We start from the raw sequence: 27,890 nt of genomic DNA, 5'->3' as shown, positions 1-27,890 counted from the left end.
GTCACACATCATATTATGGTCACCAACCTGGATCAACGTTGTTATAGCAACCCCCGCTAAGAGAACTTTTCTTCAATTTCACTCAAGGGAAGCTGGTGTAGTTCAACAAGTAATTTAATATATAACAGTTCTAGTAGTCAACTGAAGAGGTAAAGAAAAGTTCAGCATAAATTAAATTCAAACTTCTTCTAAACAAGTGCGATTCAACTTTGACTTGGACTGTATCTCTTGTAACGCTACTCGTAGATTGTAGTCGAAATTAGAACTTAGTGTTGAAGAAAAATCTTGAATAATAATGATTGAGTAAAATGAGGTTAAACTAATTTATAAGTATGATGATAATAAAATGGTAAAATTATATTTTTCCAGTTGTAGAAATTAAATTTATAAAAGCTTTTATATCATAGAAAAACAACCTATATTATTGAATTCAAATCATTTATTTCTTATGATTTTGTACATTGCATACTCTTTGAATGACAAGTAGGTGAATTTTAATGGGTGACCTTAGTAATAATTACTGCTAAAAACTCAAATAACATCAAATTAAAATTAAACAAAGGGGTTCTAAACGTGCCCTGCTCTGAGAAGAATTATCTGTAAGAAGAATAAATACAAACCGAAACGTGTTAAGAACATCATAGGGGGCCCTATAAATAACTCCCTTTAATAAAGACGGGAAAAGGTATTCGTTTACATTAATTACTAAGAAGTAGAGCCATTGACGGGGCATAAGCATACTCGTTTTCATAAAACCTGAAACAAATTAGGAGCGACGCACTACTGCAGTATATCAGGTACTTACTGCACTGCGTGAATTAGGGATAAAAACCAGAAAAAAAGGCAGGACAAAAAGGAAAACAGTTCAACGCGTGAAGAGTGTACACCGAGCTTAAAATCGCTAGTATCCATGTGTGTGGGTTATACAGCTGTGTGCGTAACGTTGCAGGTATTGGGCCCTCAGTTCTCTTCAGGCTGCCGAGCTTGAAGCACGTCATAGAGGGGTTTGTTACTCTCTTATTCAAATCTCGAATTACGTCGCGAGCGAAATTCAATTTACAATTACAAAAAAAAATTAACAATAGCAAAAAATTGTTGCTGTGTCCTTACCCTAAGATTTGCATAGAGTTAGAAATAATTAAGACGGAGCAGTGCGGTTTAAAAAAATTAAAGTTTTTTTTTGTGTACTGATTTGTGAATGTGACATACCGAATTTGTGTAGTGATTTGAGTGTTGGTGATTTGGACTTGAGTGCTGTTTTCGGAATTTGGATTTCTGAAAGTTATTTTGTGAGTTGGAGGTCTTCTGATTGGCTCTACCTACGCAAAGTATAATAGAGCGTAAGTTGTTCAAGTTGTAGCGTTTAAAAAATTTTTTTTTTTCTCTTTCAAAATACTTAAGAGCTACGGACTTAAAAAAGGAGGATTTGAATTTCATGTGTAGTTTTTACCTAACCTTGAGCACATTGAGGCGCATTTATTTTTACAACTACAATAAAATACATATTTTAAAAAAAATGACGGAACACAGAACGATAAAATTATAGGTGCGGATTATTTATTATACTAATAGGTACGTAGGTATATTATTATAGCTAGTTTTATTTTCAGAACGTTACAGGATATGTACCAGGGTCCATTTATCTTGCAGGTTCGGATTAAAACCTACGTGCCAATAGCGTATTCTTAAAAGCTCAATGGCGTCTTCATGAGAGCTTTCGTACTAAAGGCTCTAATATAATTTTATACTTACTTATATTAGGAATAGTCAGCTTTTAAACATGTAAATAAGTGAGTAGGTATATCTTTACTTACATTCATAACCTAGGCGCTTAATTTTATTATTTAAGTAAGTATAGGTAGGCATTTAAATACCTAACTAAATAATAACACTAATATTTAAAACAAAATAAAAAATAATTTGAATATTAAAACCTTAGGTACTTACACAAAAAAAATCATTTTAAAGCTTTTCATCATTATCTTCAGAGGAGACTCTCAGAATGAGAAGTTTGGCCATAGTCCACGCTGGCCAAGTTCAGATTGCAAATTGAATATTTGAGAAAGCAGCCGCTGAGTTTTTTGCTGATTCTTCTCGGTAGGAAGGGCTTCCCAAACCAGTTGAAGATTCAATTATTAACAATTCAATAACACCTAAGTAAAAGCTTACTTGAATAAAAAATCTTTCTATTTTCATTTCCATCCAATCTGCGTATGATTAAAAAAATAGGCAATCTGCTAGGTACCTATATCTTTTATTGGTTTTAATGGACCGATTTGATAAAAATAAGTACCTATATAAAAATATTATTTAAAATAACAGCTCTATTTTTTACTTACTCTATGTATCAACCATTACGCACCTACATAGGTACTTAAAAAGAAAATGACCTTAACATGACCTTTTATAAAGGATATTTTTGGTAATTATAGCCTTAACCTACCTATTCTCAGCTACAAATGTCACATTTAATAAATGGGCGTCAATTTAGGCTAACACCTGCCTACTTGGAACAGAGGTAGGTATAGCTATTACCTAATTTATATCCATACTCCATACTAATGTTATAAATGCGAAAGTGTGTCTGTCTGTCTGCCAGCTTTTCACGGCCCAACAGTTCAACCGAAAGGTACAGAGTTAGCTTACATCCCAGGGAAGGACTTAAGGTACTTTTTATTCCGCAAAACCAAAGAGTTCCCACGGGATCCTAAAAGGCCCATCCATTTAACCGATTTATATGTTTGGTACAAAGGTAGGTTGCATCGATCGATGGTTGCATCCCGGAAATTGACTTGGGCAAACAAGGATGTGCGTTGTGGGCACGATGGGCATGCCCACAACTCTAATAGACTAATTACGTCATAGTTTCACGGTCAGCTTTAAACTTGTAAAGAAATCATCAAAATCAGTTTACTAAATAATAAAAATAGTTTATAGGATCCCTTCGGGATAGAGAATGGCAGTAGGGACTGAATCTGATCCTGTTTCGAAAATTATTTTTTCTGTACAAAAATCAGTCCATTCCAAACAGGAGTAAATAAGGTAACTAGGTATTTGTATTTTTGTATAACTAGGTACCTACTTAACTATTAATTAAAATTCTCAGAATTTTAGTAAGTTAGTTCGGGTGTTAACTGAGATAAAAGTGATTAATTGCTAGTTAAAAGTTAATGTAAAGAATGCTCTAACTTTATACGAACTTCCGGGTTTTAATGGAAATCATTTTAAAGATTTTCAGTCTAGAATCTTCTTGGACTTCCAATGAAAATTATAGTGGTAAATTTCCAGATTTCTGCAGGGCAATCGACTGAGCCATAACATTGGATGTCCACTGTTGGACATAGGCCTTCCCTAAAGAGCGCCACCACACCCGGTGCTCAGCCTTCTACATCTTCATATATTTTTTTTTCTTATTATGAGTGCCAATTACCTACTCAGTTGTACTACGATCTAGCCACATTTATGATTAATAGCTGATGCCCGCAGCTTCGCCCGCGTGGATTGGTCAGATCCCCTGCAGCATCAGGATTGAGGAGTTGGACTCCAAATTTTTTATGAAACAATGTCGCAAAGTTCCTCTATCGATTAAAAAAGAAATGACGCAAATCGGTTCAGAAATCTCGGAGATTTCTGTGTACATAGGTAGAAAAACACAACTCCCTTTTTGAAAGTCGGTTAAAAAAGTAGCCTATGTTACGCCCTGGTCAATCCTCTACTTGCCTGTGAAAGTCCCGTCAAAATCGGTTCAGCCGTTCCAAAGATTAGCCTTTTCAAACAGACAGACAGACAGACAGACAGACAGACAGACAGACAGAAAAAAATTTTAAAAACGTGTGATTCAGTTATGGTATCGTTCAAATAACCATATGAGCTTAATATGAGGTAGTTATTTCGAAATTACAGACAGACACTCCAATTTTATTTATTAGTATAGATAAGTAGTTTAATTTTAACCTAAGCTTATAAATTAATAATTATACCTGTGAAATTACTATGAGGATAAAAAAATCATCAAATGGAAATCATTTTATAGTAGCAAGAATGCCCATCTCTAGATCCAATAAAATATAATTTGATGACGAAGTTTGTACGTACATCATCTCGAAGCTCAGCGACATTTAAATTTCGATTGGAAACTTGTAGTCAAGAGGATGATATGAATATGGCCTACTTTTTAACACGATAAAGTTCAAAGACACAGAAAATGCCACACAAAATATCTAAGCTAAGATCTAGCTTCCTAGTCTTCTTTATGCGACCCACAAATAATGCTTTTTACGTAAAAAAACCGGCCAAGTGCGAGTTAGACTCGCGCACCGAGGATTCCGTACTCGGTTATTTTTTCTGACATTTTGTAAAAATAAATAAAAATCTGTTTTAGAATGCACAGGTAAAGCCTTTTCATATGATACTCTATTGGTACTTTGAAAATTGAAAATACTAATTCATATTTGTTTAACACATTTTCATTTTCTTTTTGTGATGTAGTACCTAACAACAAATTCACGGTTTTCGGGTTTTTCTTTTTAGTTGTGCTATAAGAACTACAGACAAACAGACAGATAGACAGACAGACAAACAAAAAAGAGAGGATCTGTTTTTTGTTTGTCTGTCTTTTCCTTTTCCTTTTTTCCTTTTGAGGCATGGAAAAAAGGAAAAGTAATAAATAGGTAGTTTGTTAACATATTTTACGATGTCAAGCCTACTCAAGCGTGGCCATCTAATGTTACAATAATAGATATATTATGTCTTATAATATCTCCATAATGGCAGTATTTCGAGATACTCACACAATAGCACTTTACATTGTACGTATTGTATCATTACAAGATATATCATTTACGGCCCGTTCACACATGGGAGTCCGTTTTACTGGTACGTTTTTAACGGATGCGTCATAAATTTATGCTGTGTTCACACATAGGAACCGTATAACGTTCAACGGATCCGTCATTACTGGATGCGATGTGTGAACAGAAAACTCGCAGTATACCGACGCTATTCTACAAGGATGGATCTATCCGTTAAAATTCTACGTATCCGTATATTTCCCTTCCGTTCGTCCAGTATTCGATGACAAAACGGAATGTAATTTTTTTACGGAACGATATTTTTTACTGTATACAGAATACTGTGCCATGTGTGAAGTCGCTCATACAACTACATACGCCATCAACGAAAAAAAAACGTACACGATAAAACGGAACAGTAAAACGGAGACATGTGTGAACCGGCCGGATGACAAGGACTGTCTGGCTTATTCGCATGACTTTGTCCGCGTGGGTTCAGATTAAAAAAAACCGGCCAAGTGCGAGTCAGACTCTCACACTGAGGGTTCCGTACCTTCATACAAGAAATAACACTTAATATTTTTTGTGATAGTTTTTGTTGGTGTTACAAACTTCGCAAGCTGCTGAACTATAACGGTTTATAATATTACTGTAGAATGTAGATGGATATATTTAGATTCATAAATCAATCTAGAAACATCAAATTAACCTCGTTTTCCCTTGTGTTCTATTAAAATGTACGAAAAAAGCTTGATTACGGATTATTCTAGCGTTATGTTTTCCTACTCTATACCCAATAATCGAGTGAAAATCTATTAATAGAGTTTGGTCCGTGATTGGAGCATTTTGACCTACTGAAAAGTCGATAACTCTGTTAGCTGAAGACATTGAGTTAGACTATGGAGGAGCTAACCATACATTAGGCATTAAAAATGTACTCATAAAAAAGCTTATTATACAATCAAAAATTATTTAAATGACAAAAAATCATGGATGTGACTCACTCCAGCAATGTGCTGCAATCCCTACTTGGTACAGTATGACAGTAATAATATAGTAAATTGAACATTTGAAAAGAGCAACCCCCGAGTTTTTTGGTGGTTCTTCTGGGTAGGAACTAGGAATGGCAGTCCGAATCAGCAGAGGTAGATTCTTTTGACGATTCAAAAGCACGTAAACGTTTATACTAGAATAGAATAGAAGTTTTTTTTCTATTCTATTCTATCAAAAAGGTACCTTATGGACAGAAAAAAAATGCATAAGTTGTATTTTAATTGGTCAAATAAAAATATTTTTTCGTTTTCATTTTTCATTCATCTATCTACTTTTTAAAAGGATAATAAACATTCAACTTAAACTGGATCTAGGAATTTAAGATTTGGCCAGTATTTGTAGGGTAAACCCAAAAAAGGATTTTACAAACCCAACTCGAAAAGAAGCCGAAACATTTAAATTTTTCAGTTTTGCCGAAAAGCAAAGAGGAAACGGAGAGGGCAAAGGGATTTCTTAAAACCTAAATCCACGATGAATGAAGTCATGGGCATCATCCAGTATCAATCAGGTTGTGTCCAATTTACGGGACACTTCTGTTCTTTTAACAATACGATAACTCCATTACCTGGATATATGAAAACATTTAGCTCCATACTGCATCCACGAGATATTCCATGAGGGTGAATTAGAGCGCAGTTAAGCATCCTTTTCATAAAGTGCGTACTCAGAGTTTCATTAGTAATTTTTTTAAATTTCAATAGGTCTTCTATGGGATATATTACCTATGTGTATTTTGGAGAGTATTCTCAGGACCTCGACGATCTTGTTGTTCCTTCAACATTCTACCAGAAAACACCGAGAAACCATAAGTGTCGGCATCCTTATGTGATCGATATCCAATCTTCTTGCTAAAAGTTGATGAACAGACAGACAGACAACAAAGTGATCCTATAGGGGTTCCGTTTTTCCTTTTGAGGTACGGAGCCCTAAAAAGGAAATAATTGTGATTGGATACTCGAAATAACTACAAATAAGTTACGTAACGCGGCCAAGGTGAAAGCCGATTGTGAAAAAAACAATGGTGGCATTAGCTTATACCTAATACCAATTTAATGGTAGAGTCAGAGTCGTTTGAAAATGTCCAAAACAAAGAACTATTTGTCGAGGTGACACGTAATTATCTAGTTGAATATACAGTCTATAATAGTGGTAATCTAGTTGAAAGTCACTATACATTTAATAGGATCTTGGACTGTAGTAATAAAATGATGTGATATTATGTATAGCGGTAGTTTATGGGGCTGGAATTAATTATTAAAAGAAAATCCATACTGATATTATAAATGCGAAAGTGTGTCTGTCTGTCTGTCTGTCTGCTACCTTTTCACAGCCCAACAGTTAAACCGATTCTGACGGGTACAGAGTTAGCTTATATCTCGGGGACAGACATAGGCTACTTTTTATCCCGGAAAATCAAAGAGTTCCCACGGGATTCCTAAAGACCCATCCGCTCAACCGATTTGTATGAAAGGTACCGAGGTAGCTTGCGTCCATGTTATTGACAAAGACAACATATCCCACGGGATCTTCAAAAACCTACATCCACGCGGACGAAGTCGCGGGCATCCTCTAGTAATTTAAATAAATTTGGTATTTTCGAAATTTTAATATAAAAATATTACAATACAATCACAATAAAATCCACGACCCTACTATATCCCATTCAAAATTCAATCATTTTCAAAAATTCTTTCTCAGGGGATGTCTACGTAGGTACCTACCTATCTGTATACCAAATTACAGACCGATCAGTCAGTCAGTCAGTCGCCTTTTTCCTTTTATATATTTAGATACGAAATATTATCTATTTTTTGATGTTGTTTAAAAAACAGCAATTAAGTAAGTACCTCACAAATTAAAAAGTCTTTCCTTTCAAGTATGATTGCAGATTAACATAAAAGCAAGGAGAGAATGAGCAAGAATTTAAATTAATAATGCTCTTCATATTTTTCGGAGCAAACAGAACAAACATTAAAAATCTCTCAAGTGTGAGTCGGTCTCGTACCCGTAGGGTTCCGTATCATCGCACAAGAAATATTACCTTAAATTCTTTTGTTTGTTGTGATGTAACAGAAATATACATTTTGTGAATATTTTAACTCTCTTCCTTCTTCACGAGGTACAGCCCGCTGACAGACGGACGGATGGACAGACGGATATGCGGAGACTTAGCAAACCATGGCACGTTGGCACCCATCTAATAAAAAAATCAAGTTATTTACACTTTTTGATTTTATAGGTAACTAGCTAACGACTTTGTCCGCGTGGATTTAGGTTTTTCGAAATTCCGTGAGAACTCTTGGATTTTCCAGGATAAAAAGTAGCTAATCTGTGCTAATCCAGGATATTATCTATCTCTACTCTGAATTTTAGCCAAATCCGTCCAGTGGTTTTTGCGTGAAGGAGTATCAAACATTCACACACACACACACACACACACACACACACACACACACACACACACACACACACACACACACACACACACACACACACACACACACACACACACACACACACACACACACACACACACACACACACACACACACACACACACACACACACATACTTTTGCCTTTATAATATTAGTGTGATTAGTATGAAGAGTGTGATAATATTAGTGTGATGTGATTGTTAAATTTGTAAGATAATTATGAAATTGTGATAATTAATTACGAACTAAAGCTACGAGGGTTCCCAGGTCAACCTTCGTATACGGAACCCTAAAAAGAGCAGATCCCAAAATGTTCATTATAAAGAAATCCTGCTAATTGTCGACGATTAATCTCTCAAGATTACCTCTGAGGAGTTGCTAATTACTTTTTTAAACACAGCTGGAACATTTTTCTGTGTGTCCTTGGTTCATATTTTTGGCGTTTCGCAAAGAAATTAATGTTTATAGGGTTCTGTACCTCAAAAGGAAAAAGGAACCTTCATAGGATCACTTTGTTGTCTATCTGTCTGTTAAGAAAACCTAAAGGGTACTTTCGGTTGACCTAGAATCATGAAATTTGTAGGTCTTATAACACAAGGATAGGAAAAAATCCGAAAACCATGAATTCGTGGTTACATCACAAAAAAATGTGTTCATGAAAAAATTTATTTACTGAATTACATTATATTATAGTATTATAGTCACAGTCCGTCATTAAGTTATTGTGCTCTATATCAAAGTATAGCTATACCTTGTACGATGGCACGGAACCCTTCGTGTGCGAATCCGACTGTTACTTGACTGGTTTTAACCCCCGACCCAAAAAGAGGGGTGTTATAAGTTTGACGTGTGTTACTATGTATCTGTCTGTGGCATCGTAGCTCCTAAACTAATGAACCGATTTTAATTTAGTTTTTTGTTTTTTGAAAAGTGGCTTGATCGAGAGTGTTCTTAGCTATAATCCAAGAAAATCGGTTCAGCCGTTTGAAAGTTATCAGCTCTTTTCTAGTTACTGTAACCTTTACTTGTCAGGGGTGTTATAAATTTTTAATTTACAGTTGTTCTAAAGTCCTTCTTTAGGGAGTAAGTACAGTATACATTTATATTCTCCAGTACCAAAGTTGGAGATTTATTAAATCGGATTTGCGTTTCACATGTTACAAGTCTTGAGGATCTCCCGTTCGATGCAAAGTACGGGAAGGTACGCCAATTAGCTGAGACCACTAAGTATTTAAGACTGCTTATGTTAGGAGTACTTAGTGTTTAACGACTTGGGTACTTAGCGGGGCAAGGATTTATGAGGCGATGCTACGCTTGGGTTTAGCTATATATAAGGGTTTGGAAGCAAAAATGTAAGAGCTGTAATGACTTTAAAAAGTTATATATAATGCTGGTAAAAATTTGGTAAAGGAAAGTATTGGAAAATGGCATCTTAAGATTTATTTCGAGATATCGCTAAAAGATAAGACCTTTGAATTGTACACCGTAAGTATGTCAAGAATTTTCGCATTTTTAGCTTAAAAATCATATCGTTGTCCGTCTACTCTGTCAAGACTCATGTTGTCTGGAATGCGTAGAAGTATCAAGTGGAAATCAAATTTTTTCCTTAGTTGTAAAAAAATCTCTACAATTGGTCCCACCAAGATTGTAGAGATTTTTTTTTACAACTAAGATGTTTTTAAAACTTGTATCTTAATATTTTTTTACAGAAAACTATGAAATATAATTTACTAAGAAACAGATGTTTTAAGTAATCGGTCTGTCCGTCTGAGATCTTTTATTCTAATCCTATTAAGAGGTAAGATTTCTTAAGGTTTCTTGTGTTTATTTGGATTTCTCGTGGACACTCAAAGCTTAGCTGAGATGATAAAACGAAGAAAATTCAGCCATCTTTACTCAAAAGCAGGTTTTATTTCAAGACAAGGACGCTGATAAAAATCTCTCTTGTTCTTTATCAAAGCTATAATAAAACTAGACGAACTGGTCTGGACTTCTCTAGGACATATTTTTTTTGTCTTTTGTAACTATTATCTTAATGTAAAACGAAAATAGGTAAATTTTTAAACTTCTATTTATACACTATACCTACTCCTTCCGGTAGTTTTTGCGTGAAAGAGTAACAAACATACACACAAACTTTCGCCTTTATAATATTACTTTAGATTTTGAAAGATCCCGTGGGAACTGTTTGATTTTCCGGAATAAAAAGTTGCCTATGTGAAATACATGGAAGCAAACTACCTCGGTACCTTTCATACAAACCGCTTGAGCGGATGGGTCTTTAGGAATCCCGCGGGAACTTTTTGATTTTCCGGGATAAAAAGTAGCCTATGCCCGTCCCCGGGATATAAACTAACTCTGTACCCGTCAGAGTGACGGAGAGTCACTCGTTTCATACAATCGTAGTTCCAATTTCATTTGAATATTAAGCAACCAAATTACATGAAATTTTGCAGACACATTCTAGAAACTAATATCTATGTCTGTGGTTTTCCAGATTTCTGTTAAAATATTCGGTTTCAAAGTTACGCGGTCTTAAAAATTTACATACAAATCTTTGAGCCCCTGTAATTTTAAAACTACATATTTTTTGAAAAATCTAAAACACCACAGACACATATATTAGTTTCTAGAATATGTCTGCAAAATTTCATGGACTTTGGTTGCTTAATATTCAAATGAAATTGGAACTACGATTGTATGAAACGAGTGACGGAGAGAGCCCTGTTAAACTGTTGAGCCGTGAAAAGGTAGCAGACAGACAGACACACTTTCGCATTTATAATATTAATATGGAAAAATGGATTGCTGTGATAGTGTAATTTAGTCTGATTAGTGTGATGTCTGTGATGTATATGATTAGTGTGATAGTGATGTTATATTTGTTGAAACAAAAGGACAGGTACGTGAAAATGAACCGGCCGATAATAAGCCGAATATAGTTAATATTCATGAGCTTATCCGACGTAGTGATTGTGATAACGATCACAAAATAGAAGCGGTCATAATTGTATTGTTTGTACATAATTGTACTGAAGGCTTGCACGAGGTAGTGTGAGACGTGATGTGGTTTCTGTTCCCAAAGAAAAAGATCTTAAAACTTTGGCAGACAAGTGTAAATTAAAAAATTATAACACCCCCGACAAGTGAAGGTTACAGTGATAACTAGAAAAGAGTTGATAACTTTCAAACGGCTGAACCGATTTTCTTGGATTATAGCTAAGAACACTCTCGATTAAGCCACCTTTCAAACAAAAAAAAACTAAATCAAAATCGGTTCATTAGTTTAGGAGCTACGATGCCACAGACAGATACACAGATACACACGTCAAACTTAAAACACCCCTCTTTTTGGGTCGGGGGTTAAAAATACACGATATCAGCTTCAATGTGTCATATTATTAGAGCCGTGATAGCCTATTGGGCAGGTTGTGGGTTCCATCCCGGGCATGCACCTCTAAATTTTCGGAGTTATGTGCGTTTAGTAATTAAATATCATGCACGAGAACGAAGTCGCGGGCATCAGCTAGTCTAGTAATACTTTAATATTAAATAGCCAAACCCAATTTGATAAAAATAACTCCGACACATTTTCTGATACTTAAAGAGTCGGCCGTTTTCCAAAAGGAATTTTCCTTTATCAGAACCAATTCGTTAATGGGATATCAAAATCAAATTAAGCTTCGAGGAAATTTTCAAATAATGAGTGAGTCGAGGAGGAAAGTGTCAAGCTGTCGAGGGCACTTCAGATTGGAAACGAACTGCTATTGACTAATGGCACGTGAAATAATGATCACAATCAACTTACGATTTGGGTGTTTCCTACCAATTACAATCCGGGTATCTTTAAAACAAGAGTAAATAGCCTGCTTCTAAGTAAACGCGTCCAATGTCAGGCCACATCATCACTTTCCATCAGGTGTGATTGTGGCCAAGCGCTTGGTAATGAATTAAAAAAAATGTGATACTAGATGAGTAGATGATGCCTGCGACTTAGTCCGCGTGGGTTTAGGTTTTGTAAATCCCGTGGGAACTATTTGCTTTATGGGATAAAAAGTTGCCTAGATCAATTTCTGGGACGCAATCTACCTCTGTACCTTTCGTATAAATCGGTTAAATGAATAGGCCTTTAAGAAACCCTTGGGAACTCTTTAATTTTCCGGAATAAAAAGCCTATGTCTGTGTTTTAAAATTACAGGGGCTCAAAGATTTGTATGAGAATTTTTAAGACCGCGTAACTTTAAAACCGAATATTTTAACAGAAATCTGGAAAACCACAGGCATAGATATTAGTTTCTAGAATATATCTGCAAAATTTCATGGACTTTGGTTGCGTAATATTCGAATGAAATTGGAACTACGTTTGTGTGGAGCGAGTGATGGAGAAACCCCTCTTAAGCATGAGATAAAACAAATCAGTAAGGAAAATGAAAAGGAAACTTTATTTTACGATCTGGTAAAATGAATTTGTAAAATTTTTCTTTTACATTTTTTTTATAATTGGATAAGTTTTACCCTATTTCATTTTTCAATATTGTTTTACAAACGATTCTGTAATCTTTCGAAGCTCCGGAGTTACGCCAAAACCGGAATTCCGGAGTTCAAGCCCTAATACGCACCCGTTATTTACATTATATGTTGTTAAACCACGATACAAGCCTAAAATCATTAGGTATCCAGTATCCACCCTTAATTTCTTATACGTCCCCTGTAAATGTTATTATTCCCCAAGGCGATCGATCGCATTAATTATGTTAATAAGCATAGATACCAATTAACTGGGTTATAAGATCATTTATGATTGACTTGTTACGAAACAGGGCGAAGTACGGAGGACCTCTTCTAGGGGACAACCGACTTTATTCTGGAAGAACTAAGGTTTAAAGTTGGTTGGGTTATGGTTATGAGATTAGACCTCACATAGTAACGCATATCAATGCTCGTATGCTAAGGATCAACACATTGTATTTATATCTCATTATGATGATAGGTTACCTAGCTTTTGCCAGTAACTTCGTCCGCGATACATACTATGAAAAGGTATACCTTTGATAGCGCTTGTAGCGCTCGGGTATAAATGCAGCTATCTGCCAGTGAAAAAATGTATAACACCCCCGACAAGTGAAGGTTACAGTAACTAGAAAAGAGCTGATAACTTAAAAAAAAAACTAAATTAAAATCGGTTCATTAGTTTAGGAGCTACGATGCTACAGACAGATACGCAGATACACACGTCAAACTTATAGCACCCCTTTTTGGGTCGGGGGTTAAAAACACACAGACGGACTGACGGACTGAACGAAACTGGGATTTCCTGTTTTTTTACTATAAAACCCTAAAAACTAAAAATCCCCGCAGGCTTAAAAGATACGGAAAAATAATTTCCATTTTTCTTGCCGTTCAAAAGATTTCTAACTGAAATATTTACATTAGAAATGGAGTTCGGAAGTTAATTTGCCCCAACAAAAACGGAATTTCGTCAATTTTAATTAAAACGCGTGTCCGAGAGAACCCGTTTCACCGTAATGTAGTACGTGACCTTAATTCCGTAATCAATTTTATTACGGCATTAAAACACGTATCAGGTATCAAGATTGTGGGCTTTGTTTGGGATATTGACACTTTGAATTGAACCCACGCGGTAATTTTAAACGGGTAAAAAAATCCTAGGATATCAAACAAGCCGTATTTAAAAAAAGCGGCCAAGTGCGAGTCAGACTCGCGCACTGAGAGTTCCGTACTCGGGTATTTTTTCCAACATTTTGCACGATAAATCAAAAACTATTTTACATAAAAATAAATAAAAATCTGTTTTAGAATGTACAAGTAAATCCCTTTCATATGATAGCCCACTTGGTATGTTATCTTACTTTGAAAATTGAAACACATTTTTTTTTAATGATGTAACCACAAATTCGCGGTTTTCAGATTTATTCCTGTATCTGTGCTATAAGACCTACCTACCTGCCTTTCATGATTCTAGGACAACGGGAAGTACCCTATAGGTTTCTTGACATATAAACGGACGGACGGATGAATGGACGGACGGACGGACAGACAGACAAACAGACAGGCAGACAACAAAGTGATCCTATAAGCCTATAACCCTAAAGATTACAAAACACCACTGCTCTGCCAAAAAAGAACTAAACAGAAAAATTGTATAAGCCATAAGAAAGCCTAAAAGAACGAGGCCCGACTCGCACTTGACCGGTTTTTAGGGTTCCGTACGCAAAGGGTAAAAACGGAGCCCTATTGATATGTCTCTGCTGTCCGTCTGTCTGTCCCCGTGTCACAGGTCTCTAATTCGTAGACTAAATGAGTTTCTAACCTGAAATTCTGGTATTTGGTGCAGGACGTTGACCCAAAACTAAATATTGAATCAAAAATTAAATTAAATTATTTTTGAGGGGGGCTCCCATACATGAAAAGAGAGCCGAATTTGTAAGCTGTGGCTAACACAAACGAACTTTATTGGGGCTTTCTTTCACGGTTTATTGCGATGTTCGGAATTATGTAAATACTTCATACACTCGAAATATGATGTACGGAGCCCTAAAAGAGTGAGGTATGACTAGCACTTGGCCGGTTTTTAATATTCTCTTTACGTTTCATTAAATCCCACTCAACAAAATAATATACATAATGATAAATATTCTTTCCGTAAAAGGAAAAATAAAGATAAACACCTATTTCATTCCGTCCGTTCTGTTTACTGAGACTGAATGTGTTTGTGTAAGGAAATAACTTTCTCAGCTTAAAGCGAAATCTTTGCCCACAAAACGCTTAGAAGAAAATCCATTTTGCGAAAATGTGGCTCAAAACAGTCTCTAGGATTAATTATAATTTAAAACAAGCATAGAAAAGTGCATCCTAAGGGTCTCTTCACCTGTAATCCATACTAATATTATAAATGCGAAAGTGTGTCTGTCTGTCTGTCTGCTGGCTTTGTACGGCCCAACAGTTTAACCGATTTTGATGTTTGATACAGAGTTAACTTACATCCCGAGGACGGACAAAGGCTACTTTTTATCCCGGAAAATCAAAAAGTTCCCACGGGATTCTTAAAAATCCATCCCTTTAACCGATTTATATTTTGATTCAGAGGTAGCTTGCGTCCCGGAAATTGACATAGGCCACTTTTTATCCCGGAAAATTAGAGTTACTGCGGGATTTTTACAAAACCTTAATCCATACGGACGAAGTTGCGGACATCATCTAGTAACGATATAATCTTACATCTTATCGTATCTTAATAATTAAGATTGACCTGGGCTAAACTATTCTGACATTGCGTATGATAAATAGTTTGGCCTAGGATAAACTGGCCTGAAATAGGTGTTATCGGTAAGCAAATACACTAAATAATTTGGCAACTGGCAGGATTCGAACCTACGCAGCGTCTCCCCTAGCATCCCGCCCGGAAATTTGGGATGATATGTATTTGTATGTATTAAAAAATTAGTAAGGAATTTCCAAAAGTGTGGGTAAAAAAATTATAAGCAGATACACTGTTTTTAGAGTTCCGTACCTTAAAAGGAAAAACGGAACCGTTATAGGATCACTTTGTTGTCTGTCCGTCTGTCTGTCTCTCTGTCTGTCTGTATGTCGTGTCTGTCAAGACCCATCAAGGGAATCAAAACCGATAGGGTACTTCCGTTGACCTAGAATCATAAAATTTAGCAGTTGGCAATGTCTTATAGCAACAAGTGTAAATTAAAAATTTATAACACCCCCGACGATCCAAAGTATTTGAGTTTTCCAAAACATCATTTTCAAATAAATAATTATGTATTTAGGCAACGTCCATCTTAACAGCTTGACATTTGTCTATTGACATAATATTATGAACCTAACGGTTATCTAACCTTCTTTTCTACAAGAAAACTAGAAAAGAGCTGATAACTCTTAAACGGCTGAACCAATTTTTTTAGATTATAGCTAAGAACACTCTCGATCAAGCCACCTTTCCAACAAAAAAACTAAATTAAAATCGGTTCATTCGTTTAGGCGCTACGATGCCACAGACAGATACACAGATACACAGACACACAGATACACACGTCAAACTTATAACACCCCTCTTTTTGGGTCGGGGGTTAAAAATAAAGGGAAAAATCTGAAAACTCAAACTTACCTGCTGGTCTTTCGTGTGAAGATGCCCTTAGTTGAGAAGATTAAAGTAATACTAGGAACATACGGGATAACAGACGTCGTTAAGTAGATTTAAAGTTGTTCCATTATACATTTGGCCGGAGCGGAAATTATTTGAAATGAGCACGAAATATTTTGGACCCTAAATTAGCATAATCCTTCGGGGTACGTTTGTCCCGGGAAACTTTCCCGGTAGTAACGTGATTATAAACTCTTGATTTTGGGGGGCGCCAATGAAATTATTGCGAATTAAATTAAACCGGCCAAGTGCGAGTCAGACTCGCGCACTGCGGGTTCCGTACTCGGGTTTATCGTTAAAATGTTGGAAAAAATTTCCAACATTTTTCACGATAAATCAAAAATTGTTGTAGATAAAAATAAATAAAAATCTGTTTTAAAATGTACAGGTAAAGCCCTTTCATATGATTTCCCACTTGGTATTGTTATCTTACATTGAAAATTGAAACACATTTTAATTTTTTTTAGTTATGTAACCACAAATTCGCGGTTTTCAGATTTATTCCTGTATTTGTGCTATAAGACCTAGCTATCTGTCAAATTTCGTGATTCTAGGTCAACGGGAAGTACCCTATAGGTTTTTTCGACAGACACGACGGACGGACGGACAGACAGACTGACAGACAGACAACAAAGTGATCCTATAAGGGTTCCGTTTTTCCTTTTGAGGCACGGAACACTAAAAATATATATAAATTCTTACTTAAATCGTCGTCATCAATCGATAGACGTCCACATTTGGACGGACATAGATCTCTTGTAAGGTCTTCTAAAAAATTATATTTTTTTTGGGTTCCGTACTTCTAGAAAAAAAGGAACCCTTTTAGAATCACTTTGTAATTTGTATCTGTATGTCTGTCTGTCGTGTCTGTCACGACCCGTCAAGAGAATCAAAACCTATAGAGTACTTCCGTTGACCTAGAATCATACAAGGAAAAGGGAAAAATCCGAAAACCTTGAATTTGTGTTTACATCTCAAAAAATGAAAAAGAGTTTTTTTCTTGTACGAAACCCATCATATGCAAGTCTAACTCGCACTTAACCGGTTTTATTTATCATCATCATCATCATCATCATCATCATCGCGTGCCTTCTTCGAAACGAAGTTTGGCGATCATCATACGAAAAGCTTCTCTATTAAAAGCCGCCTCTTTCAACTTCGGGTAACTAAGCCCTGTCCACCCCCTTATATCGTCCAACCATTTGCGTCTTTGGCGACCTTGAGCTCTTTTGCCTGCAATTCTCCCTTCCAACACTAATCTTGGGAATGAGAATTGTCCTCCTCTCTGTAAATGCCCAAAGAAAGCGAGCTTTTTGCGGTTTTGTGTCATCGCACAAAATCACGAAATTATGCCTCTTTGGTGTCTTCTTACAATTCCAATCCACATCCCTATAAAAAATGCGGAAATTGTCAGATGTATGCCTTTGGCTTCCGATTTCAATTCATACATTGTTTGCCCAATATTTTCATTTCTTTGTCTCCCAATACGATTCCTTGAAAAACCTCCATCCTCGGAAAACAATTTCTATTGTATCCATCTTGGTATCAGTCAGTCAAAATTTCATCCCACCTTGACTCGGGCGTAATAGAGCAAGATCCCAAAACCGCCAGACCTTACTTACTTTGTAAGAAAAATATGTGGGTAGAGATGTAATGTGCGCGTATCTGCTAACTTGTACGGTGTACCGTGGGCCAATTATAGATATGAGCTGGTAAATGTACCTATGTAATAACATTACGTTCACTTTTCTTAAAGTCTGAGTGTAGATTTGTATGTATGTTTTCTGAATCCATTCATACTTAATATTATAATAAATGCGAAAGTGTATCTGTCTGTCTGTCCGTCCGTCTGTCTGCTACCTTTTCACGGCTGAACAGTTTAACATTTTGACGAAAGCTACAGAGTTAGCTTTTATCCCGGGAATGGACACAGGCTACTTTTTCCCGGCAAATCAAAGAGTTCCCACGGGATTCCTGAATTCCCATCCGCTTAACCAATTTGAATATTTGGAACCGAGGTAGCTTACGTCCCTGCAATTGACATAGGCAACTTTTTATCCCGGAAAATCAAATAGTTCCCATGGGATCTTTAAAAACCGAAAGCCACGCGGATGAAGTCGCGGGCATCCTCTAGTAATAAATAATGAATATTCAATACTGCCAGACTGTCTCATTCTGTGAGGAGACCCGTGCTCAGTAGTGAGCCGGCAATGGCTTGATCATGATGACTGCCATGATGATGAAATATAATCTTACTTATTTGAGTGGTTATATTTATGTATTATGGAAATATACCTAAAAATCGTCACTCAGACTTTTAGAAAAGTGAGTAATTTTTTGACTAACCTTAACCAATTAATATCACACTAATATTATAAAGGCAACAGTTTGTGTGTTTGGCTGAATATGATGATGAATTTTGGAATGGAGATAGATAATATCCTGGATTAGCACATAGGCTACATTTTATCCCGAAAAATCAAAGAGTTCCCACGGGATTTCGAAAAACCTAAATCCACGCGGGCGAAGTCGCGGGCAATGGCTAGTTATGTTTAAATTGGTCTTCAACACAAGCTACCAACTATGCGTACGTTAAAAGTACGCACTAACACTACATTATCACAAACATTTCGTTTCTCAGAAAATAAGTAACGTCTGGTGACACTGGGATCTTGGGCCATAAAGTAAACAAAAAAAGGTTAAGTCCCAACCTTATGTAGGGCCATTCGTCAATATTTGCATGGATAGGGTAATTCTGCTGTTTGCATTTTATTTTCGATCTCCGCGAAATGAAGATTTCTTGTCTTTCTCTTGGTATTTGTCTTGGTTTTATTCGATCCGTATTACTTTCTATTTTTCTTTTGTTATTCTGAAAGGAGATTGAAAATACAAAAAAAAATATTATTAAAAATATTTTTTTTTATTGAAAATTTTTGTGGTGGACAACTTAAAAAGCATGTGTTTGTGTATCATATTCTTCATTTTATTACCTTTGACTTATATTTTGTATCCAAAAAAAGTCAAGTTTTATAAGTTCTTTAAGAAAATGGATAAAATTTTATACATATTTAAAGATTTATTATGACTTCATGACTTTATTTTGAAATAAATATATGTAACTTTAATCTAACAAGTTATATTGGCAATATTTTTGAAAATTATAGTTATGCTTCGCAGCGCATTATATTAGGTATATGCTTAAGACTTAAAAGGTTAGTAGGTAGTATTATTTTTTCTACTAAGTACATAAAGTGTAGGGTTGCCCAGTGAAAAATTATAAGCATTTTTATTGAACAGTAAAATTTGTTAATTTTTAACCCCCGACCCAAAAAGAGGGGTGTTATAAGTTTGACGTGTGTATCTGTGTATCTGTGTATCTGTGTATCTGTGTATCTGTCTGTGGCATCGTAGCGCCTAAACGAATGAACCGATTTCAATTTAGTTTTTTTTGTTTGAAAGGTGGCTTGATCGAGAGTGTTCTTAGCTATAATCTAAAAAAATTGGTTCAGCCGTTTAAGAGTTATCAGCTCTTTTCTAGTTTTCTTGTAGAAAAAAGGTTAGATAACCGTTAGGTTCATAATATTATGTCAATACACAAATGTCAAGCTGTCAAGATGGACGTTGCCTAAATGCATAATTATTTATTTGAAAATGATGTTTTGGAAAACTCAGATACTTTGGATCGTCGGGGGTGTTATAAATTTTTAATTTACACTTGTAATTAAAAATTTGTACCCAGACGCTTTTCAACGAATTACTTTTGTTAGAATTAATAATTTAATTACAGTAATAAAACATGTTTCGATTCAATTTATTGCGTGGAAATCATCCTAATTGTTTAACATACCTATGATATTTTTTCATTGCTGGATTTAGGCATAAAATCAATTCGGATTTTATCGTTTCCATTTAGGATCTGTTGTCACAAGCGTACAGTTTATTGTTTTTATATCCGATTAAAATTGCGTAGACCGGTATATCGGAAACTAATAACAATCGGATTATGTACGGTAATGAAAATAGAAGTTAGGTATAATATTTTATGCTTAACTTTTTTACTGATAACTCTAAATTTAAAAACCCCCGAAACAGAAACCTCTATAAGAAAACTACTAATAACTTTCAAACGGCTGAACCGATTTTCTTCGATTATAGCTAAGAATACTCTCGACCAAGCCACCTTTCAAACAAAAACAACTAAATTAAAATCGGTTCATTCGCTTAGAAGCTACGATGCCACTGACAGATACACAGATACACACGTCAAACTTATAACACCCTTCTTTTTGGGTCGTGGGTTAAAAAAACTGTATCAGATAAGCATTTTATATTGCCCAAGCTTCGAATTGATTAATCAGGTTTTTTTCTTTTGGGCATTTTTAGGTGCTAAGGCAGGTCTCGAAAATCATTTACTAAAATGTTTAACTGTTCAATGAATGTCATGTTTTATTTCATTCTATAATATTGGGTTGCATCTTAGTTTCTATTCTGCATCGAAACGTGAAACTTTTTCTTATTTCACCATTCTACAATGTATGTAGCATTTAACTTTTTCACTTGGTTCATATGTAAAAACGTTGATGTATAGTAGGTACAACATGCTACATGCGATATGCTCCACCTACCCTCCCACTACTAATTATACAGGAAAAGCAAGTAATAAGCCACACAACACACAAACCACACAAATCTTCAAAACATACTCAGCCTACATTTCACTGCGACACCGGAGCATGCTGAGGAGATGTGGATGGATTTTTTTTTTTTTTTTGCGACATTTACATAATGATCACGAGTTTTAGAGAGGCTCAATGTATTTGCGACAATACGAACAACATTCGTAATCAATCAACAACATAAGAATCACTTCAAAAAAAAAAAGAATTCCCTCTCTCTCATTATTTCACTCTCGATTTCCGCCCCCACATCATTACGTCGAATGTCAAAAGGCCTTGCATTAGAGTTGAATATTATAGGTCAAGAGCAAGCGATCAATTTATTCTAAGCATTTTATAATGATTTCAATAGGTACATATGTATAGTGCATACATTGTAAACTCTCGCCATTTTAGGTCTATGTATCAATTGTCATGTTAAAAAAAATTCAAATTCAAATTCAAATTATTTTTATTCAATTAAACTTTTACAAGTGCTTTTGAATCGTCAAAATAATCTACCACTGGTTCGGAATGCTGTTCCTACCGAGAAGAACCAGCAAGAAACTCGGCGGTTGCTCTTTTCAAATGTACAATTTACAATAATATGCCATACTTTATACAAGCAATTGCAGCGCCGTGTATTGCTGGAGCGAATCAAATCCAAGCTTTTTTGTCATTTACATAATCTTCGATTGTATAATAAGCTTTTTTCAGGAGCATACTTTTAATAGATTTTTTAAACATGTGTAAAGGCAAGTCTAAAATTGATTGTGGAATTTTATTATAAAATATTACACTCATTCCCACAAATGACTTTCCCACTTTCCTGAGGCGGAGCGTAGGATATGCGAGCCTATTACGGTTTCTAGTTTGCCGGTCGTGGAAATCACCGATTTTTTTGTAACTATGAATGTTTTGTCGTACAAAAATTATATTAGCGTAAATATATTGAGAAGCTACTGTAAGAATACCTATTTTCTTAAATTTCTCTCGTAGGGAATTGCGCGGTTTTAAATTATAGATTGCGCGTATTGCCCTTTTTTGTAATACGAAAATTTTTCCAATATCTGCCGCTTTACCCCATAGTAAGATTCCGACGAATTGAGAACCTCCTCCTTTTTTGGAAGTCGGTTAAAAAGTAGGTTTTAGCCCTTAATTTAAAGGTGAACCGTATTATCGACATGACAGTGGAGCTAAAATGGCGAGTAAGATATCATTTATGGATTATATTATAAGTATTACGTAGCACTTGGTAAATATTATATCAGAATCATGTGAATAATGTACTTTAGTTAAGGGCTATTTTTAACCCCCGACCCAAAAAGAGGGGTTATATATAAGTTTGACGTGTGTATCTGTGTATCTGTCTGTGGCATCGTAGCTCCTAAACTAATGAACCGATTTTAATTTAGTTTTTTTTTGTTTGAAAGGTAGTCACCGTTGATCGAGAGTGTTCTTAGCTATAATCCAAGAAAATCGGTTCAGGCGTTTGAAAGTTATCAGCTCTTTTCTAGTTACTGTAACCTTCACTTGTCGGGGGTGTTATAAATTTTTAATTTACACTTGTAACAGTTTTATCCTATATCAATCCGTAGGTACTAACTAATATTACAACTGTAAAAGTGTGTCTGTTTATGTGTCGGTCTGTTTCTTTCACGGTTTGACCAAAAGTAATAGCTTGTATCCTAGGTCTTATGTCATGACATGGATCTCTTGCAGGGATTTCCTCACTGAATCCATTGACTCCTTGCGACTATTTGATGTTGTCTGTCCACCTAGTGGAATATTATACTTTAAGCAAATAGTTCACCAGTTCTTGGTCTATATTCAAAACCATATTCAGTGGATATTTGTTACACAAATACAAATCATATTAAGTGCAAGCCGTTTTAGACCTTATCCGATTTTCAATAGGAGTGAGTAAATTATCCAGCTTCTGTATGTAAAATGTAGGTGGCCATAGAGTGAAAGGAATAACACTGGAAAGTTTTGCACTTATTTGATTTGATCTATGAGTTTATTTATGTCCAATGTATTATATAAAACCACAAAAGCTTGACAATTTGACAGCCAATCTAGCATCTACTAGTAGGTATGTGTTTGTATTTTTAGGTTTAAAGAGTTTATTTTCTCAAAAAGAACAATAGTTCACTTACACGAGAACGATGCTAGATATAAATATAGAAGAAAACATAATCTTTAAAGGTACGGTGACTTTATACAATAATAATAATTCAAAACGCGTTATATTTTAGTTAACAAACTTTTTTTTCTCTGTCATCTGGCTTTACAAAGATTAGCCAGTGTCAATATTGTAGTTATTTGTAACAAGTTAGTTAAACTATGCAAGTATGGACCCCGTCTGTGCCGGCGCCCGCCGAGTGCCGACATACGCACGGCACCCCCTTATCGCGCTTTTCAGTCAGTTTTAACAAAAAGAACACTCCAAAAAGGCAGAGCACGCCCACCAGCTAACACCAATACAGACGAAGTCCATTAACAAACTTATCTATATATTGTGTTTGACAGTGCTTTTTTAATTCAGCTTTAAATTTTGTAAAAGAAATGTATGTTCTGGCAAGTTATGGTAGCGCTCTCTTAAACTGTGTAGTTTTCCTTTATCACCTTTAGGTACAACCACAAACTTTGCATTATTATGGTCCACATAAACTAAATAGTCCCATTATTAGGAGCATAAACCCCCATTAAACGCACCATCTTAATTGAAATCATGGCTAAACTAAAGCGATTAGCATTTGAATCTGTCGGTCGTGCGTTCTGGACCTCTATTAATTAGGCGAAGGGCGTGATTAAAAGGTAACGGCGCTTTGCCGGAGCTTAGATGGGGCTTAGTTTTGTGTCATCCCCTTTACGGAGTGGCGTAGTCGCGTATTACATACGAGGCTTTGTAGCTTTTGAAATAAGAGAGTAGGTATTAGCACGTTCCGACGCGGTAACGACCGTATTTTGAAAAGTAGAGTGATAGTAAGGGCCGTCTATTTTCCAACTTTGTTTATATTATGAAGAGAGAGAGAGATAGAGAGAGAGAGAGAGAGAGAGAGAGAGAGAGAGGGAGAGAGAGAGTAGTCAAGATAGGGGCTTCTTTAGAGGACGATTCAGACAACATGGTGTCATATTCAACCTTTATGCAATTCATTAAGGACTAGCTGACGCCCGCGACTTCGTCCGCGTGGATTAAGGTTTTTCGAAATCCCGTGGGAACTCTTCGATTTTCTGTGATAAAAGTGGTCTATGTGCTAATCCAGGATATTACCTATCTCCGTTCCGAATTTTAGCCAAATCCATCCTGTGGTTTTTGCGTGAAGGAGTGACAAACATACACACATACACACAAACTTTCGCCTTTATAATATTAGTGTGATATGTCGTCTGAATCGTCCTCTTAAGAAGCCGCTACGTTAACTATGAATTCCGGTGTTAATCACTTGGCGTACTATTTGTTATGCGAAAAAAAATGGTCTGGCACAATTATTAAGCGGTCGATGTATATACCAAGCATTTGTATTGTCGTACATTACATCACATATTTACCCCATTTCCCAAAATGGAAAACCTACAGCAATAAAGGTGTGTAATTAAAAACCGATAAAACGCAAATATGTTTGCTTCGGCGTCGGCTTAATTTAATTCGCGCTTTATTTGATATTCGTATCACGGTGCGTTCGGGAAACGCTTTAGAAACGTTTTTATTGTGGTTTACGTGAAGAGAAACTGGCGATTTTATTAAACTACTTGATGAGTTCAAAGTCGCTTAGCGTGGTATGGAGCGGGCTATGTTGGGGATCTCTCTGAGGGACTTCGTAACGAAGAAATACGTAGAAGAACCAGAGTAACCGACATAACTCAGCGAATTAGCCAGCCGAAGTGGCAAGGAGCAGGCCACATCTGCCGCAGAGCTGATTACCGCTGGGGCAGAGGTGTTCTGGAGTGGAAACCGCGTATCAGCAAGCGCAGTGTGGGACGACCTCCAACCCGCTGGACTGAAGAAGATAGCGAGAAGTTGGTGGATGAGGAAGGTAGAGGATCGTATGTGGAAGCGCGCTCTTGGGAAGGCCTATGTACCATTTCAACATACCTAGTTTCTCCTTGCATCAAAGGTTGCCTGGTGGAGATTGCTCTGAGCAATTAGGCCGCGTTTGCATACAATTGTTTTTAGTTTTTTGTTTCTTCATTTTATCTTGAATATTCCATGTTTTGTGTGCAATAAAGTTTTTATCTAAGTATCTAACTTTTTATTTATTAACCCCCGACCCAAAAAGAGAGGTGTTATAAGACTTATTAATTTGACGTGTGTATCTGTGTATTAGTCTGTGGCATCGTAGCTCCTAAACTAATGAACCGATTTTAATTTAGTTTTTTTGTTTGAAAGGTGGCTTGATCGACAGTGTTCTTAGTTATAATCCAAGAAAATCAGTTCAGCCGTTTGAAAGTTATCAGCTCTTTTCTAGTTACTGAAACCTTCACTTGTCGGGGGTGTTATAAATTTTTAATTCACACTTGTATCAGATGTCATCGCTAGCGCCTTGTACCACACTCACGTTCACGTGGGCGTGGGCGTCACAAGTTGGGAGTTTTTATTGTATATTAATTTGCAGCTGAAAGAGCTTACAGGCTTCAATATTTCAGCCCAATGTTTCCCAGGTTGATAATGCGGCTAATTAAAATTTATTAATGTTAAATTATGGGTAATTTTCACCATAAATTCGCGCTTTTAAAGTGAGCAGAACTTTGGGGAAACAATTTTATTATTAACTGCTCGTGAGTCGCATAATCAAAACTCTATTATGTATGCAAGAGTGTGAAGATATAAACTGGTTAGAGTCTTACGATAATTTGCTATGGTACTAGCTTTTGCCCCTGAATTTATCCGCTTGGCTTAGTAAATTCCTCGGAGGAACTACTTTTTTTGGGGAGAAAAATTAGCCTTTGCTCTTAAATAAGGTGATCTGTGTCGCAAAAGAAAGCAGTTACCCGGTCAAGTACGAATTGGACTCGCACACAATGGGTTCCGTACCATCCTAAAAGATTAGTGATTACGTACTTTTATTTTATTTTTAACTTGCGATCCGCCCCGACTTCGCACTGGAGCTTATTACAATTTTCGTAGGGGTCGTTATTTTTTTGAAAATAAAATATAGCCTATATGCCACTCATGAATAATGTAGCTTTCTACTTGTGAAGTAATTTTGAAAATCGGTCTAGTAGTTACAGATATTACTTCCTACAGATAAACTTACAAACTTTACCTCTTTATAGTATGTAAGTATTAGTTTTTAATATGCATGCAGGTTATTTTGAATTTTGAATTATTTGTTGTTATAGGGGCCATAGAAATACATACTCTGTAAAAATTTCAACTCCCTACCTATTACAGACAGAGAGATAGAATGACGCACGGACAGCGGGGGCTTAGTGCTAGCATAGATTTACGATATACTATATCGTAAAACTGTGGTACTAGGGTACCATTAGCACTCATCGAATACGGAACCCTTTAAAACGAATATGTATTCTAAAGCCGCCTTTGCATCATATGCTAGCTTTTATAGCAAAATCCTCATAAGAGTTCTATCTTTAATCTGTTTTGTAAATGGTTCACTTTATATTTATAAGATACAATATTATGTATTCTAAGGCCGCCTTGGCATCTTTATATGCTAGGTTTTATAGCAAAATCCTCGTAAGAGTTCTATCTTTAATTTGTTTTGTTAATGGTTCACTTTGCATTTATCGGATACAATATTACGTAGGCTCAACTGACTATCTATTTAACACTGAAACTATTTCATCCAGAAAGGCCCATATAACGCCATAGCTATTTACACACAATGCCTGTTATATATTGTATAGTAAATAAGAGGGACAGCCTCATAAATTCCTACGTCCACAGCTAAAGGAGTGTTCACATTAACCGTGCAGTGTAGAGACGTGGCTAGGTTGTGACATACCATGATCATGATCATTGCTGGCTCACTACTGAGCACGGGTTGGTTCTCAAAATGAGAAGGGGTTGACCATAGTCTACGAGGCTGACTAATTGCGGATGGGCGGACTACACACATTTTTGAGACCATTATGGAGAACGCCCATACATGTTGGTTTCTTCACCATGTTTAACCTTCAGTTAAACAAGTTTTCGCACATAACTCGAAAAATTAGAGGTGTGTGCCAAGGTGTGGATTTTCGGTCGGTTTGATGTTGCTTGGTGACTGGCTTTTCCTGCATGTTTAGCTGTGGGCGGGCGGGTGGTGCATACAGTATGTTGCGCTATACAGATTTGTCTGCTTCAGCGGATTATAGGGAGTTACCCGACCATCTGTTGCCATCCAAGCCTCATTGGGCTGCAAAATTTCGACTCATTCGGACAATTGAAAGTATCCGAAACATCCGTCGCCAATTTCGAAGGAATGACAGTCGCAGCCACGTCGGTTCTGTGTAAACAGTCCCTAAAGCTCCTTGACACACACCCTCCACTATAACACGAGGAGGATAAGCCCACTTTGAAACAAGATACGGTACAAAAGGGGCCCCATCAAAATTCTGATGCCGTCAGAACCCATATTTATCATTTTCCGTAAAATTTTCACTCAAAGCGGCATATTAGTTGTAGTGGTGCAAGTGATAGGTTTAAAACTGTTTTCAATTATTAAAAAAATCACTACTTAAAACGAAATAAATGCGAGGATTTATTTGTTTATTGGTTTGTCCTTCAATCACGCCACAACGGGTCTACGGATTAACATGTTTTTTTACATACC

General features: G+C 36.1%; 1 protein-coding gene across 1 annotated transcript in view; it reads left to right on the top strand.

Moving 5' to 3' along the window:
- Nucleotides 1-985: 985 nt before the first annotated feature.
- The window catches only part of LOC123875350 (hemicentin-1-like), a 293,979-nt gene continuing 267,074 nt past the window's right edge, over nt 986-27,890 (top strand). Inside the window, exon 1 of the mRNA XM_045921127.1 lies at nt 986-1,340. The gene's annotated coding sequence lies outside the window, so the exon portion shown is untranslated. The remainder of the gene's footprint in view (nt 1,341-27,890) is intronic.

This window comes from Maniola jurtina, chromosome 19 (assembly GCF_905333055.1).
Source record: "Maniola jurtina chromosome 19, ilManJurt1.1, whole genome shotgun sequence".
NCBI lineage: Eukaryota > Metazoa > Arthropoda > Insecta > Lepidoptera > Nymphalidae > Maniola > Maniola jurtina.
Note: the sequence above shows the minus strand (reverse complement) of the source record. Positions and strands in the feature narration are given on the sequence as shown.